Source organism: Curcuma longa, unplaced genomic scaffold, assembly GCF_044706935.1.
Source record: "Curcuma longa cultivar G26 ecotype Majalengka, Jawa Barat unplaced genomic scaffold, ITB_CL_G26_1.1 contig_20181, whole genome shotgun sequence".
NCBI lineage: Eukaryota > Viridiplantae > Streptophyta > Magnoliopsida > Zingiberales > Zingiberaceae > Curcuma > Curcuma longa.
In genome coordinates, this window is record NW_027431295.1 from 44 (window position 1) to 13,533 (window position 13,490).

A 13,490-nucleotide genomic window follows, 5' to 3' on the forward strand; every position below is an offset into this window, starting at 1 on the left:
TCTTAATTATAATATTTTATGGAGATCGGAGTGATGATTGGTGAGAGACTCACATTTAGTTGAACCCTATGATCCCTTAACTTTTGTTAAACAAGTTACCAAGAGCTTAAACTTGCCAACTACACTGGAGTGTTTCATCAGCTCTATATGTTACATGAAACATTAAACTAACAGCTAATTCTGGGACCTTTGACCTTCTACGACATAACAGATGGTAACTAGATAGCTGCCCTCAGTGAAAACTATGGACAGCAATCATCAGAAAGAAAAAACATATGTAGATAAACGGTAGCCAAACTTCAGGTAGAGAACTAGAAGTCAATTTTCACCCATTCATACCTCCCAGGAAGTGGGTGATCATCTACAGGATCGAAGTTGTACCTAGAGATATCAAATATACAGAAACGGATTATGAGAAAACATATGTTTTGGTGGAACAAGGCTTTTGGAATTTAACAAGTTTAGTAAGAACTTAGCAGAATTGAACTGATACTACTTCTAAAACGTACCTTTCTATCAATATCTGGCGCTGGAGTTGCTCTGCCCTGGAAAAGAACTCTTCCATCTCATGGGCAGTAGGTATGTTCTGATGAAAGGTTTGAGTTCTTCTGCTTAGTGGCTCTAGAATTGGTTGGTTTATTTGTGGAACCTGAAGTCTGGATTGTTTATGGATTCATAATCAGACTGCACGGTGTAGTTTCCCTGTCACACCTGAAAACAACTACTACATCAGAAACATTGATCTACCGAATGTGTTTCTCCAGTGAGACAATGATGAAACAGCCAATAATTGTGCAAACCCAACCTACAAACTTCAAATTGTTAGACGACAAAATATAAAACTAGGAGAATATTTGATCTTTTTTCCACCAAGAGAATAGGAACTACAATGTTATCAAAATCTTTCCAACATAAAGTTGGTGCAAGTGAGAAGAAACAAAACATTTGGTACAGGTTCCAAATCACATCAACAAGTTGCAAATCAGATCTAGAAGATTTTATTAGAATGCAGAAAAACTAAATAGGGGGGAAGGTAAGGCGTCCAAACAAAGACACTTTTTGTTGACCACATCCGAGACACTCAAACTACACAACGGGAGTATCGAAACTAAGTTCATTGGTGTTGTTACGTAATGATAACAAGAGCATTCCCTGCCAGCTTGCAAAATAAGCATTTTAACACAGACATGACTAAACTGAAACTAGACAATGGTTTCAGCCTAAGTTTATTCACTCTTTACCCAATGACAATAAGAGAGCATTCCACAATCAGCTTCCATAATAATCATTTAACACAGACATGACTAAACTGCACGCATGCCAAGGGCCTGCCAGATAAATTTTCTGATCATGACACCTAACACAGATCCAGCACCGTTTGGAGCTTGGTATGATGATGGTAAAATTTCCAACTTTAGAAAAAATCAAAGAAGCAAAGAGAGACACGAGTTTGCCTGCACAAATTTGCTAAAGTCACTTGCGGGAAACAAACAGTAAAAACAGCCAAATTTCACAGGCCAAACATATTGGCAAATAGCCTAACAAGTATTGGGCGAAAAAAAAAACTGTACTAACACATCACGAATTGGTTGTAACTGTGTACAGCTTAATCACTAGGGAAAGAAATGATGAGAGCAGGAAGGGAAAGAATCTGTGATCCTTGAGCAAATATATATAAGAGCATTTACTTCATCACGTGACAAAGTGCATTGAATACACGCCATGTAAAAAAACAGAAGCTCTGCTTACAAGCATGAATGACCAAAAAAGCAAGTTTTGCGCACCCAGGACCAAAATCAAACGAGGCAGAAAGCCCATTCACCATCATGGCCCAATAATAAAACCAGAGCAGGAGTCAAAATGGTTACAGTCTGCAAACAGTACGACACATTACTATTCCCCATTCAACAGCAAATGGGAATGAAGAAGTGAATCAACCCTAGGGATTCATACAGTACCATAGGAAACCAGCCATGGGCATCAATACCCCGGTAAAAAAAGGTAAAAAATCAATGGAGGGAAAAAGGTAAGAACTAAGTTATCTTGGAGCTACACGAAACCCATGATCATCTAGGACGATTTTATTTTAGTAATAGTGAAAAGGTGTCGTGTAAGAACTAAGAATAATATTTTTTTTCCCAACAAAGCACGACCACTTGACACAGAAGATAACTTTCTTGTGATAAGTGCAGAATAAGGAATAACCTCAAAGACCAGTAAGAACACAATCTGCACAAAAAGAACACAAGAAATTAAAGGAAACAAAAAGTTCTGGAGAAAAGCACGATAGAAGAATCACCAATTTTATAGAAACTAGAAAATTAACAGAATAAGAAGAAATGTTAGTTTATATAACTTCTAGATAATGGTGTTAGCTTCTCTACATGAAATATATTACTTTTCCTTGAATCTTTCTGGTCAGCACATAGAATCGTATTAACGCAACATGATAAGCGAAATGCCAATGTTAAAGCACAACTGCACAATAGGATCACAGAGCTTGAAGAAAAAGCAGAGAAAAACCAAGTAAAAAAAAAGAAGCCCTAATTTACCGTGTTAACCCACCTATCTCTCGCTTCCGCCTCAAGAATATTCTCCCCAAAGGACGCCTCGGCGGCCGAGCACCTCCTCGTCCCCACGGATCCCGAATTTGCTTTCATACAGGGGCCAGTGCTGGGCTTCGCAGGACCCTTGCGGGCCGGGAGCGGCAGGAGGGGCTTCTGGAGGCGGCGGCTCCGAAGCTCGAGGTAATCGCAGGAGTCCTCAGCCGCCGCAGCGGCGAGGGCCCTTGCGCGGGTGCGGACGCCGAGGGTGGACTGGCGGGTGACATCCATGGAGGTGATCTCGCGGGAGCCCTTGGCCTTCCTCATATACTTCCCCATCGCTTCCTCCTATTCCGAGGGAGATAACGAGGAGGCGGAGAGAATGGGGATCGAAGTGGGGAAACGAGGAAGGGGGAAAGGAGGAGTAAGAGAGCTCGAGCGAAAGGAGGGAAAAAAGAGAGATTTTCGAAAGACAATAATAAAAGAGGCGCAGAAGAGGGGGGAAAGGGAGGGGGAGCAGAAACAGTGGGGGAGAGAGAGAGAGAGAGAAGAAGGTGATGTACTAGATGAGGAATCTGTACTTGAATTTGGATCTGTATGGGAAAAGGATGACTATAGCCGTTGTCAAAATGAGTTTATTGGACCGAGATGACTCGGATTTGATCAGCTCGTCGTGACGCATATTTTTGCTGCAGTGACTCGGTCTTATCCGACGTTCACTTGTTTTATAATCATTATAAACCTACGTACACTTCAGTAAAAATTTATCATCCTAATAATTTTATATAATTAATTTTATAATTATCTATAAAAAAAAATATTATCTCAATTTCATCAAGATTCAATACGTCTGTCATGTCGTAATCTAACTTAATTATGACTTAATTATGTTTTGATGATTATAAATCTATGTATATTAGTGTGAAGTGATGACATAATATAATATTAAAAGATATGATATTTTTTTCTATGTTCAAAATTTATGGGCATTGAAGGATTAATGAATTGAAATATCATATCAAGAATCATTTTATTTTTTAAATTTATTTAATAATCAAAATATAAAATTAAACCGTTCATCTTAAAATTAATCAATCTAAATTAAATATTTTATATAAAAATATATAAATCTATGCACCATATAAGTATAATACAGTACTAAAATACTCAAGGGGAAAAAATTAAAATTTTAAATTTTAAATATAAATAAATATTTTAGAGATAATATGTATAAATTGTACTCTGAATTTATTTACTATGTAAATTGAAGAAAAATATCATCTACTTCTAAAATTATTCTAGTAATATATGAATACTTGAATTATTTTTTAAAAAAAATTAATGTGCTCAAAGGCTTCCCAACTAGTCGATAAAATGAAATTTAGGACAAATAATCAAAGGCTTAAAACTAAGCCACTGAGTAACATATTCCTATCTATCTATTACATATTATTTATAATAATATTATTTAATAATAAAAGTTTTAAGATTGCATAAATATTAGTTCGTATAATCTTTATAGCTGAGTTGGTCACGATGGGATAGATTTACTGAAATGGATAAAGGTCGAATCTTGACGAAATCGAAGTAATATCCTCCTCCATCGTGATCAACTCCAGCTTCTCGATTTTCTTCCTCATAGATGGTCATGGAATCGATCGTGTGAAACTTGATTTTCCTCCTCACAAATGATCATGAGACCGATCGTATGAGACCGTTAGGATGACAGATTACATCTTTTTACTGAAGAAGTATAATTTCTATGGCTCACTCTCATGCTTTCAAGTCTTCAACCACCTCGATTCAAGTTGACAATCCATGGAGCACCTGAAACTTCCCTAGCTCACGTCATGTTATGCAACTAACTTTCATAGTCCGCTTCATTCTAGTCAACAAACGATTGAACACAACAAGCTCAATAAGCTTATTCTATATATGTTATTTAATCCTTCATGTTTACTCACTCAACTTCTCGAGACCTTTTCTGCTCATTTTAAATCATTGACGGAAACTCAACTCGACTTCATCAAGTCAATAAACATCATAAATTTTATGAGTATTATTTCAAATTCTTACACACATAAATAAATCTAATTTAAACCATGCATATTATTAGTAAAAGTATCAAATCGTATTGACACACATGAGAAACTTTTCATTTTGTCTATCACATGTAAAATGCTTAGCAACGACACTCATGCTATATATGTTTACCTGGAGAAGTGGATGATGGACGGATGAAACCTCTAATTTTGATTTCGTCTCATTCTTCGTCTTTTTTTTTTTTTTGCATCGATTTTTATAGTGCATGCATTTTTGACACTTGAAGCACATGATGTGCTCTTTGTATCACCAAGCTCTTGGCATCGATTGCTCCTTTACCGCCGATAGTGACATCCGAGTCTTACGAGTAGGGTGCTGATTTTTATAGTGTCATCTCTCCCTACACTTAAAATAAATAATGTAAAATTCAAAACGAACTTTAATAATATTACCTTTCTTCCCCTCCATCTTTACCTTCGTGCTCCCGTGACGATTAGTCCAATCAAGAGTAGGTCTACTCTAATGACCTGCTCTGATACCAATTGCAGGACCAGTGCATGTTGTTCTTGAGCTCTCCCCAAAAGGTCTCATTCCAATGGAGATACTTTTTATCCTTTTAAACCCATGATCTTTCCCATGTGTTTTAGATGTGGGACTATGTTTGCACATTTGCAACCCAACAATCCCCCCCTCAAACAAAGGACCACTGGAAGCTCCCCTACCATTTCTCATGGTCCGGCTGTCATTTCTCATAGTCCGGCTGCCATGTTCCTCATGGTCCGGCTGTCATGTCCCTCATGGTCTGAGCCTCCCTTACTTCCTTTATTTTTTTCCTCGAGGGTTCCACATGGTTAGATCTAGATCATGGCTCATCCGGCGGTTAGTCCGGTGAAGAGCTGTCTCGCTCTGATACCAATTGTTGGGTCCAAAAGGATGTCTGTATCTCCACAATGGCATGATATTGTCCACTTTAGGCCTAAACCCTCATGGCTTTGTTCTTGGGCTCTCCCCAAAAGGCCTCATTCCAATGGAGATACTTTTTATCCTTTTAAACTCATGATCTTTCCCATGTGTTTTAGATGTGGGACTATGTTTGCACCCTTGCAACCCAACACATGTATGCTAGAGAAGGTGAATAGCGCTCGTTGCTTTCGTTCATTCTGTCAAATAGACTAGCAACGGAATTAAACACAACACAGGAGACTCGTAGATATTACTTGGTTCCTAACCCCCTAGAGTTATTATGTTCAAGGCCTATATACGAAAAGGTGTCCATCCACTATTGGTCTCCTTTCTGAAACTTTTTTGGAGACGGAGAAGTCCGTCTTACAATCCAAATAATATATAAAAAAATATAAATATGTAAGACTTAAAATAAAATAATCAAATCTCGAGTAGGCCGATTTGGAAGTCCTAAACGCAACACACCTTCCTGGAGCTTTCCCGATCACACAAGCTCAACTCCATTGGCGTTCTGCAGCACCGTAGGATGAAAAATTAGTAGTGTAGTTGTCTTCCTTGATGGTGCACATTGATGGTCTTATAAAGACTCTTCTGGGCGCCCAAATCAATCCGATCCGATTCGATTCGGTCAATCTTTATTGGGGTCAATTCCACCTTATCTAGCCACTTGGACCAATCCCAGGCACCTGGACGCTCTGGGGGCCCCAAGCATGATACGGGTGCTCAGATCCAGTTAACTCAGGTTTGACCTGAATTGACTCCAGACTTAGTTCAGCTGATTCTGTTTACTCCTCTTATACTTCCCCAGTCTTACTTCCAGCTCCTGATTCCTACAAGCTCAGCATACAACAAACAAGCAACCTAAGCCTACTTATAATATGTTTGATCTACTAGGCTTACCTAAGCTTTTCCCTTTATGTCTAACCTACTAAGCTTACTCGTGCCTAACGTGTAGTTAGGACTACTCACTAGGTAGACTTTCCACCTGTCAAACATCCGATCATCTTTGACTTGTTTGGACTTTCCCTCGCCTAACTAGGGGCGGAGCTTACATGGGTGCCCACACTGGGTCCGAACAAAAAAAAATCAATCCAAACGATAAAAAGGCTATTTAGCATTAGAAATCAGTAGGATTTTCTACTAAATTAAAAATAAAACATAAAATATTGGCTGATTCAGAATTTAAGTACTAGAATGGTAATTATTAAAGTTTGAGGAGTACATTTCAGAAGTGGGGCCAACGACGTCGTAATGGTATAATGCAACGCCCCGAACATTTAAAGTTAAGGCTCGATGATGGTGGAATAGATAGTTTTTTTTATATTAGGGAGGTTTATCCGGTTCGACAAACTTAAAAAATTAACTTTTATTTTTCCATTTGGAGTTTAATTTTTATGTCAATTTTTGTGCATCATGTTGATGTGTTATATTCTATTAGATAATGAAACATAGTTATTTCTTCATATGAGTTTTTTGTGGGGCACACTTAATATATATGTTATTTAGTTAATGTTGATGTTTAATTTTAGAGCATGCATAATTTTATGATTATAAAATTTAAATTTTATTTGACTTTATTAAATATATTATATTGTTGCCCACACTTAATCAATATCCTAGCTCCGCCCCTGCACCTAACCTCCAGTTAGATCTAGTCACTTAGTATACTTTCCACCTACCAAACATCCGGTTACCCTTGACTTATTTAGACTTTCCGTTGCCTAACTTTCAGTTAGGACTTCCTTGCCCGGCTTCACTCACTAGGACTTCCTGTCCAATCTCCAATCAAGACTTCTTTTATCTATTCTCCAACTAGAACTTCTCCTGCCTAGTCTCCAACTAAGACGTCTCTTGCCTAGCCTCCAATTAGGACTTCTCTTGCCTAGTCCAACTGACTAGGATTTTTTGCTAGTCTTCTAGTCGACTTTGACCTGATTATACTTTACTCACATCTAAATATTAAGTCATGTTTGGATTAATTCTTAATTAATTAATTTATAAATTGATCAGATCTAAATATATTATTAAATATCAAAACTTTAAAGATAGACTGATGCTGCCTGCACTAACCGTCTAATTACTTCTAATTCTTGCATGCTAATTTTACTTAACATTTTATTATTCATTGCATGGTCAATATTTTGTTAGTTTTCGCATGTTTGATGGGTTACGTCTTTTTAGAAATATTGCATGCAAGTTTTTTTTAATATTAAAAATTAAGTATTAAATTTTGTAGGCTAGTTAATTAAAGTTATATATCTTTTTAGTTAATATTGTTTTTTTAGGTAAATTAATTTTTATTTATTTGCTATATAATTTCTATTTATTTATTTAAAATTATTGAAATATGATCCGACCAGAATATGTAAGGATGACATGAATAACAAATAAAAAAGAAAGTAAGAAAAAATGGGTACAATACTCCTTCAGAAACATCGACATCTCTACTTCTAACTCGTACATCAGTCTTTAAAAAGTCGCCGACCTCATGAGGAGGTTGACACATTCCCTAGCGCATGAGCCAAGCTCTTCCTAGCCTCAGGCAATGCACACTAAGCTCCTACCAAAATCTCAATAGAGTACCTGCATCACATACCGACCTCATAACTGAGTCCTGACATCATATGCCGACCGCATGACTAGGTCCCAGCTTCATGAGCTGACCTTATTACTTGGTCTAGGCATCATATGCCGACATCATGACATGGTCCCGGACTCAAGAGCCGACCTCATGACATGGTCCTGGCCTCAAGAGCCGACCTCAGGACATGGTCCCGCCTCAAGATCCGACCTCATGACATGGTCCCGAACTCAAGAGTCGATCTCATGACATGGTTCCGACCTCAGAAGCTGACCTCATGACTTGGTCTTAGTATCACCCAATGAGCTCAATCAGACGCTCTAGACAGCTCGGCTATACATATGAAAGCTCGATCACACGCTTAGTTTAGCTTGGCTATATGTATAGGTGAGCTCGGCCGCTCACTCAAGTTAGCTCAGGCATACACGAAAAAGATCAAACGCATACTTTGTTTAGTTATGTGATTCATATAAGCTCAAACAATGCTCGCACAACCCGACCACTCATACAGATCGGTCACACATCTTTTGACCTCAGACATCAGGTCAGCCATCAATGGACAATTAGGCCTACTCTTTCGTCAAACTTATCAACCCATCCAAAAGGATAAGGATATAGACAGAGTACCCAGACTTGGTCCCTAATCATCCTAGCCGTCGAATAAAGATAACCCACACCGTTGAACCATCAGTGTTTGGAAACTATCATAAGATTGCCCGTTGATGGTGCCGTCACAACCAATCATAAGCGAGGAGATTCGAAGATCACGTCCCCGCCACATCTATATAAAACCTACATGTATGAAGAAACTCCATCTTGAATTCTCTACTTGCACTACTATCAATTTTTTCTATTTCTAACTTGAGCGTCGAAGTGGCCTCGCGGGGAATCCTCAGCGCCCTGCTAATCCGTTCGTTCAGTTCTTTCTTCCTCATGTCCTTCTCGTCAGCAAGTTAAACAAAGGTTGACGTGACATTTTATTGATTGATGGCTTGACCATCATCGACATCAAGCCGGAACACTATCAAAATTTATAATTCATTATTCACTTCCCCTACCGTTAAATTAGATCCAACAACTTTCTCTTTTAAAGGGTGTTGGGATATTATTTCCAGATATGAAGTTTGTAGAAGGAATGTGTTAAATCAAAGTGAAATGTTGCTTGGTTCACATTATCTACAGTCTGATCTTTAAGTAGTCTCAATCACTTCAAACAAATATTTGCATATAATGGCAAAAGAATAAAGACATCATCAGTCAACCAAGCCAAGAGAATACTAGAAATGGATTCTAGAGGGTCTTAAAAGTCATCGACTTAAATATATTTGTTTGATTTTTAATTTGTTGAAAAGTTTAATTAGTTCAAATTTTTTTTTATTTGTTCGGTTTCAATTAAATCAGTTCGGTTTCGAACCGATTGGTCCTACTTCTCTTTGTATTTTGAAATCATCTCTTGAATTGGAGCATAAATAAACACAAACGGGAGCATGTCCTATTGGCTACGCCAGGTGCTAAAATTATAATTTTTAAGACGAGGATCAAATTTTCAATAAGAAGTATTAGTGTGCATATATATTTTCTTGGGGAAAAAATTAAAAGGTAACCCTGTTTTTTTTGAATTTTCAATGGGGCACTCCTTTTTTTATTTTTTAATCAAAATGACCCACCAGCTCTCCTTGTAAAATGATAAGGATGCCCTCAATAATATTAACATTTTAACCATTATGAATTAGTAGTTGTTACAACATATATCTATCTTATTCAATAATATTTATATTGTAATATACTATAAAATTGTAGTTGCTATAATATTATCGCAGTTATAATTTTATAGTTGTTACAATACAAACTTATTTTGTTCAATAATATTTACATTGTACAATTATGAACTGTAACTGCAATAACTACCGTAATAATTACGAAATCATAGTTGCTACAATATAAACTTATGTTGTTCATATAATTAGTTGATAGGATTGTGACATGGGATAATAATATGGAAGTCATGTACTGTAGGATAATTATTAAATAATTATACATGTCACTACAAAAAATACATAGAATAGCGACGGAAATAGAGACGGAAATTTATTTCCGTCGCTAAAATAGCGACGGAAATAAACTTCCGTCTCTAAATTAGCGACGATCATTTACTCTGTCGCTAAAAAAGCAGATTAGCGACGGAAATAAATTTCCGTCGCGAAAATAGCGACGGAAAATTAATTTCCGTCGCTATTTTAGCGACGGAAAATTAATTCCGTCGCTATTTTAGCGACGGAAATTTATTTTCGTCTCTATTTTAGCGACGGAAAATAATTCCGTCGCTATTTTAGCGACGGAAATTTATTTCCGTCGCTAAAATCGCGATTGATTGAATTCCCCCGACTTTTTTTTTCCCTTCCCCGCGCGTCTAGGGTTTTCTCCGCTCCGTCTCCTACTGCCTCTCTGCTCCGGCTGCTCCCTTTCTACTCCGCCTGGTCCCTCTCTTCTCCGGCAGGTATTCCTCTCTGCTCCAGCTTAATTTCCGGCTGCTCCCTCTCCTCCGACGACCTCCTCACTCAACCTTCTCCAGCGATCGGCGTTCGTCTCTCGCGCACTCTCCTCCGGCGTTGTTCTCCCGCGACCGGCGTTTGTCTCTCGCGCACTCTCCTCCGGCGTTGTTCTCCCGCGACCGGCGTTCGTCTCTCGCGCACTCTCCTCCGGCGTTGTTCTCCCGCGACCGGCGTTCGTCTCTCGCGCACTCTCCTCCGACGTTGTTCTCCCGCGACCGGCGTTCCTCTCTCGCGCACTCTCCTCCGGCGTTGTTCTTCTCCGACACAGTTTGAAGCTATTTTGGTATGGTTTATTGAAGATATTTGATGATTCTCCTTGTGATCCGTTTGCTTTAGCATAGATCTGCTATAGATACTGGCATCAGTTTCTAAGGATTAAATGGATTAAATTTTAACCTGATAGAAGCACTGGTCCTAGTTTGATGATCAAGTGTGTTACAATATTGACTCATGATATGGTCCTATATGCATTGCATCATTTTGTCTGGTCTCGGGTGATTCATAGCTGTCCCATAGTTCCAAAATACCTATTTTACCTTAATATTTATAAAGTTACATATCTAGTGTTTTAACGGCTTAGACACAACTAATCTCTAAGACTTCAGGGGCCTATGGAAAAGGTGCAGGCACACATAGGAAAAGTAAGGGATAAACCTGCATATTGTACAAGGACCTATTTATAGTTATCTCATTCAATCTAATATACATATAGTTAAAATGTGGCTACCTTGGCTTTTGATTTGATTCATCCTGGCGCCTTCTTCAACTAAGCTCCAGGTGGTGGTAATGGCGAAGCAGGTCTCCATGACTTGCAGTGTTCCGATTCCAACTTGTTAAGCTGCATACTAGCATTCTAAATTTTCGAAAGAAGAGCAAGGCAGTTTGAGATATATGATTAGGAAAGCAAATTTGAGATATAATTATTTCTATCTCACTATCATTTCTAGTTGTTTCTTACATTTCGAGAAATACATACGCAATCAAATTTATCGTATTGAACAAGATAATTCACAACAAATATACTACAGAATGGCGATGGAAAAATGTGTATGTGTATTTATATCAAAATCTGTATGTGTTGTAATGTTATTTTGTAGATATAAAAATCTCTGATCAAGACATCAGCACCCGGTCGCCGGACTGTTTTGCGCGTAGTGGCAGGGTGGTAAGTATTTATGTTATTCCTTTTTATTTATTCATATAATTTTTTTTAACACATGTCTACCATTTATAGTGCATTCTTGGTTTGTATAATTGTAACACATATGCTTCAGCTGAGCACATGTTATTTTTCTAGTGCATTCTTGGTTTGTATAATTGTATTCCTTTTGTGAGAGTTGCCATGATGCTCCCTTTAGTTAATCTGGTTTAGATCTGCTTTGTTATCCTACCCCTTATTTATCATTAATTATTGGAAAATCTGTTTTTTTACACTAGTTTATATGTTCTCAATTCTTGTTGATGATTGCTCCTCTTACTGGAATGGCATTGCAGTTTTTTTATATACTTATCATCGCTGCTGCATCTGATATTTTGCCTTTTCTATGTTACTGCAGTTTTTTTGTTGGAGGCAACTGGAAATGTGTAAGTTCAGTTTGTTTTACATTGGATTTCTTTCCATCTTCATTTTATATTCATTATTTTCCCCAAAACTTACTGCAGTTTTATATTCATGATTTTCTATGTTACTGCAGTTTTTTGTTGGAGGCAACTGGAAATGTGTAAGTTCAAATACTATGTTCATCATGAATCATGAATAATAGAGTAATAAGTTGTTCAAATACTATGTTCATCAAATTATGGTATAACTGCATGTTGTTCTGCCATTTTGTAAAATTTAGTATAACTGCATAGTGAAACAACCTTCAATCTTCTGAAAATGACTTAATACTTTATGCATTAGTAAGCCTTTTCTGCTGGCCCAACTCAAGGTATGTTTATTTCTAGTTTTATTATGAATTCTTGCCTCTTCGTATCAGATATTTAATTGTTGCATGAATTTATTTGTGATCTGTTGGAAGGGGAAAGTATATTGTAACTATGGCTTTGATATTGATTGGTAGCCATTCCTCCATGCTAATTCCTATCCTAGTAAACCTCCATAGTTGACTTGATGTGATACACATTAACTTTGTTAATGATCATGGTTTCATCATGCAGGTAATGAAATTTCTACATTGAAAGCATCCTATAGTTAATTTTGTGAGACAGGCACATAAGGATGAAATCTCAAAGAAGACTAGTGATCAGTCTTTCAGCACTCTACTATCCGAATCATTTTGATTATTTTCACTGTTATTTTGTAAATCTATGTCTTGGATTAAGTTGGTACAATTTGTGACTATAGAATTTGACAAAATATGTTGGGTTTTGTAAATTTGGTAGCTTAATAACATTTAGTTTTCCACTGTTTGTCATGTAAATCTGTTGGGTTTCTGTTTGTGTGATTGTGTCTATTTTTTTTTTTGTTGTAAACAGGGGATTACAGGGAATTAAAACAAAAAATAAAATAAAAAATAAAATGATTTTTTTTAAATTTTTTTTCTTTAAGTTAGCGACGGAATTAAAATTCCGTCGCTAAAAATATTTTTTTTTTAATTTTTTTTCTTTAAATTAGCGACGGAATTAAAATTCCGTCGCTAAAAATGATTTTTTTTTTTATTTTTTCCCTTTAAATTAGAGACGGAATTTAAAATTCCGTCGCTAATTAGCGACGGAATTAAAATTCCGTCGCTAAAAATGATTTTTTTTTTAATTTTTTCCCTTTAAATTAGAGACGGAATTAAAATTCCGTCTCTAAATTTAGCG

The 13,490-nt window shown here is 37.0% G+C and overlaps 1 long non-coding RNA gene and 1 pseudogene across 1 annotated transcript; one reads left to right on the top strand and one right to left on the bottom strand.

Annotated features, from left to right (window-relative positions):
* Positions 1-311: 311 nt before the first annotated feature.
* Positions 312-2,882, bottom strand: LOC141817348 (cyclin-dependent kinase inhibitor 4-like; annotated as a pseudogene).
* Positions 2,883-10,882: 8,000 nt separating this feature from the next.
* LOC141817347 (uncharacterized) lies at positions 10,883-13,016 on the top strand. The gene is made up of 4 exons (XR_012600815.1): positions 10,883-10,965; positions 12,239-12,266; positions 12,377-12,403; positions 12,843-13,016. It is a non-coding gene; the product is annotated as an uncharacterized LOC141817347 (long non-coding RNA).
* The last annotated feature ends 474 nt before the right edge of the window (positions 13,017-13,490 follow it).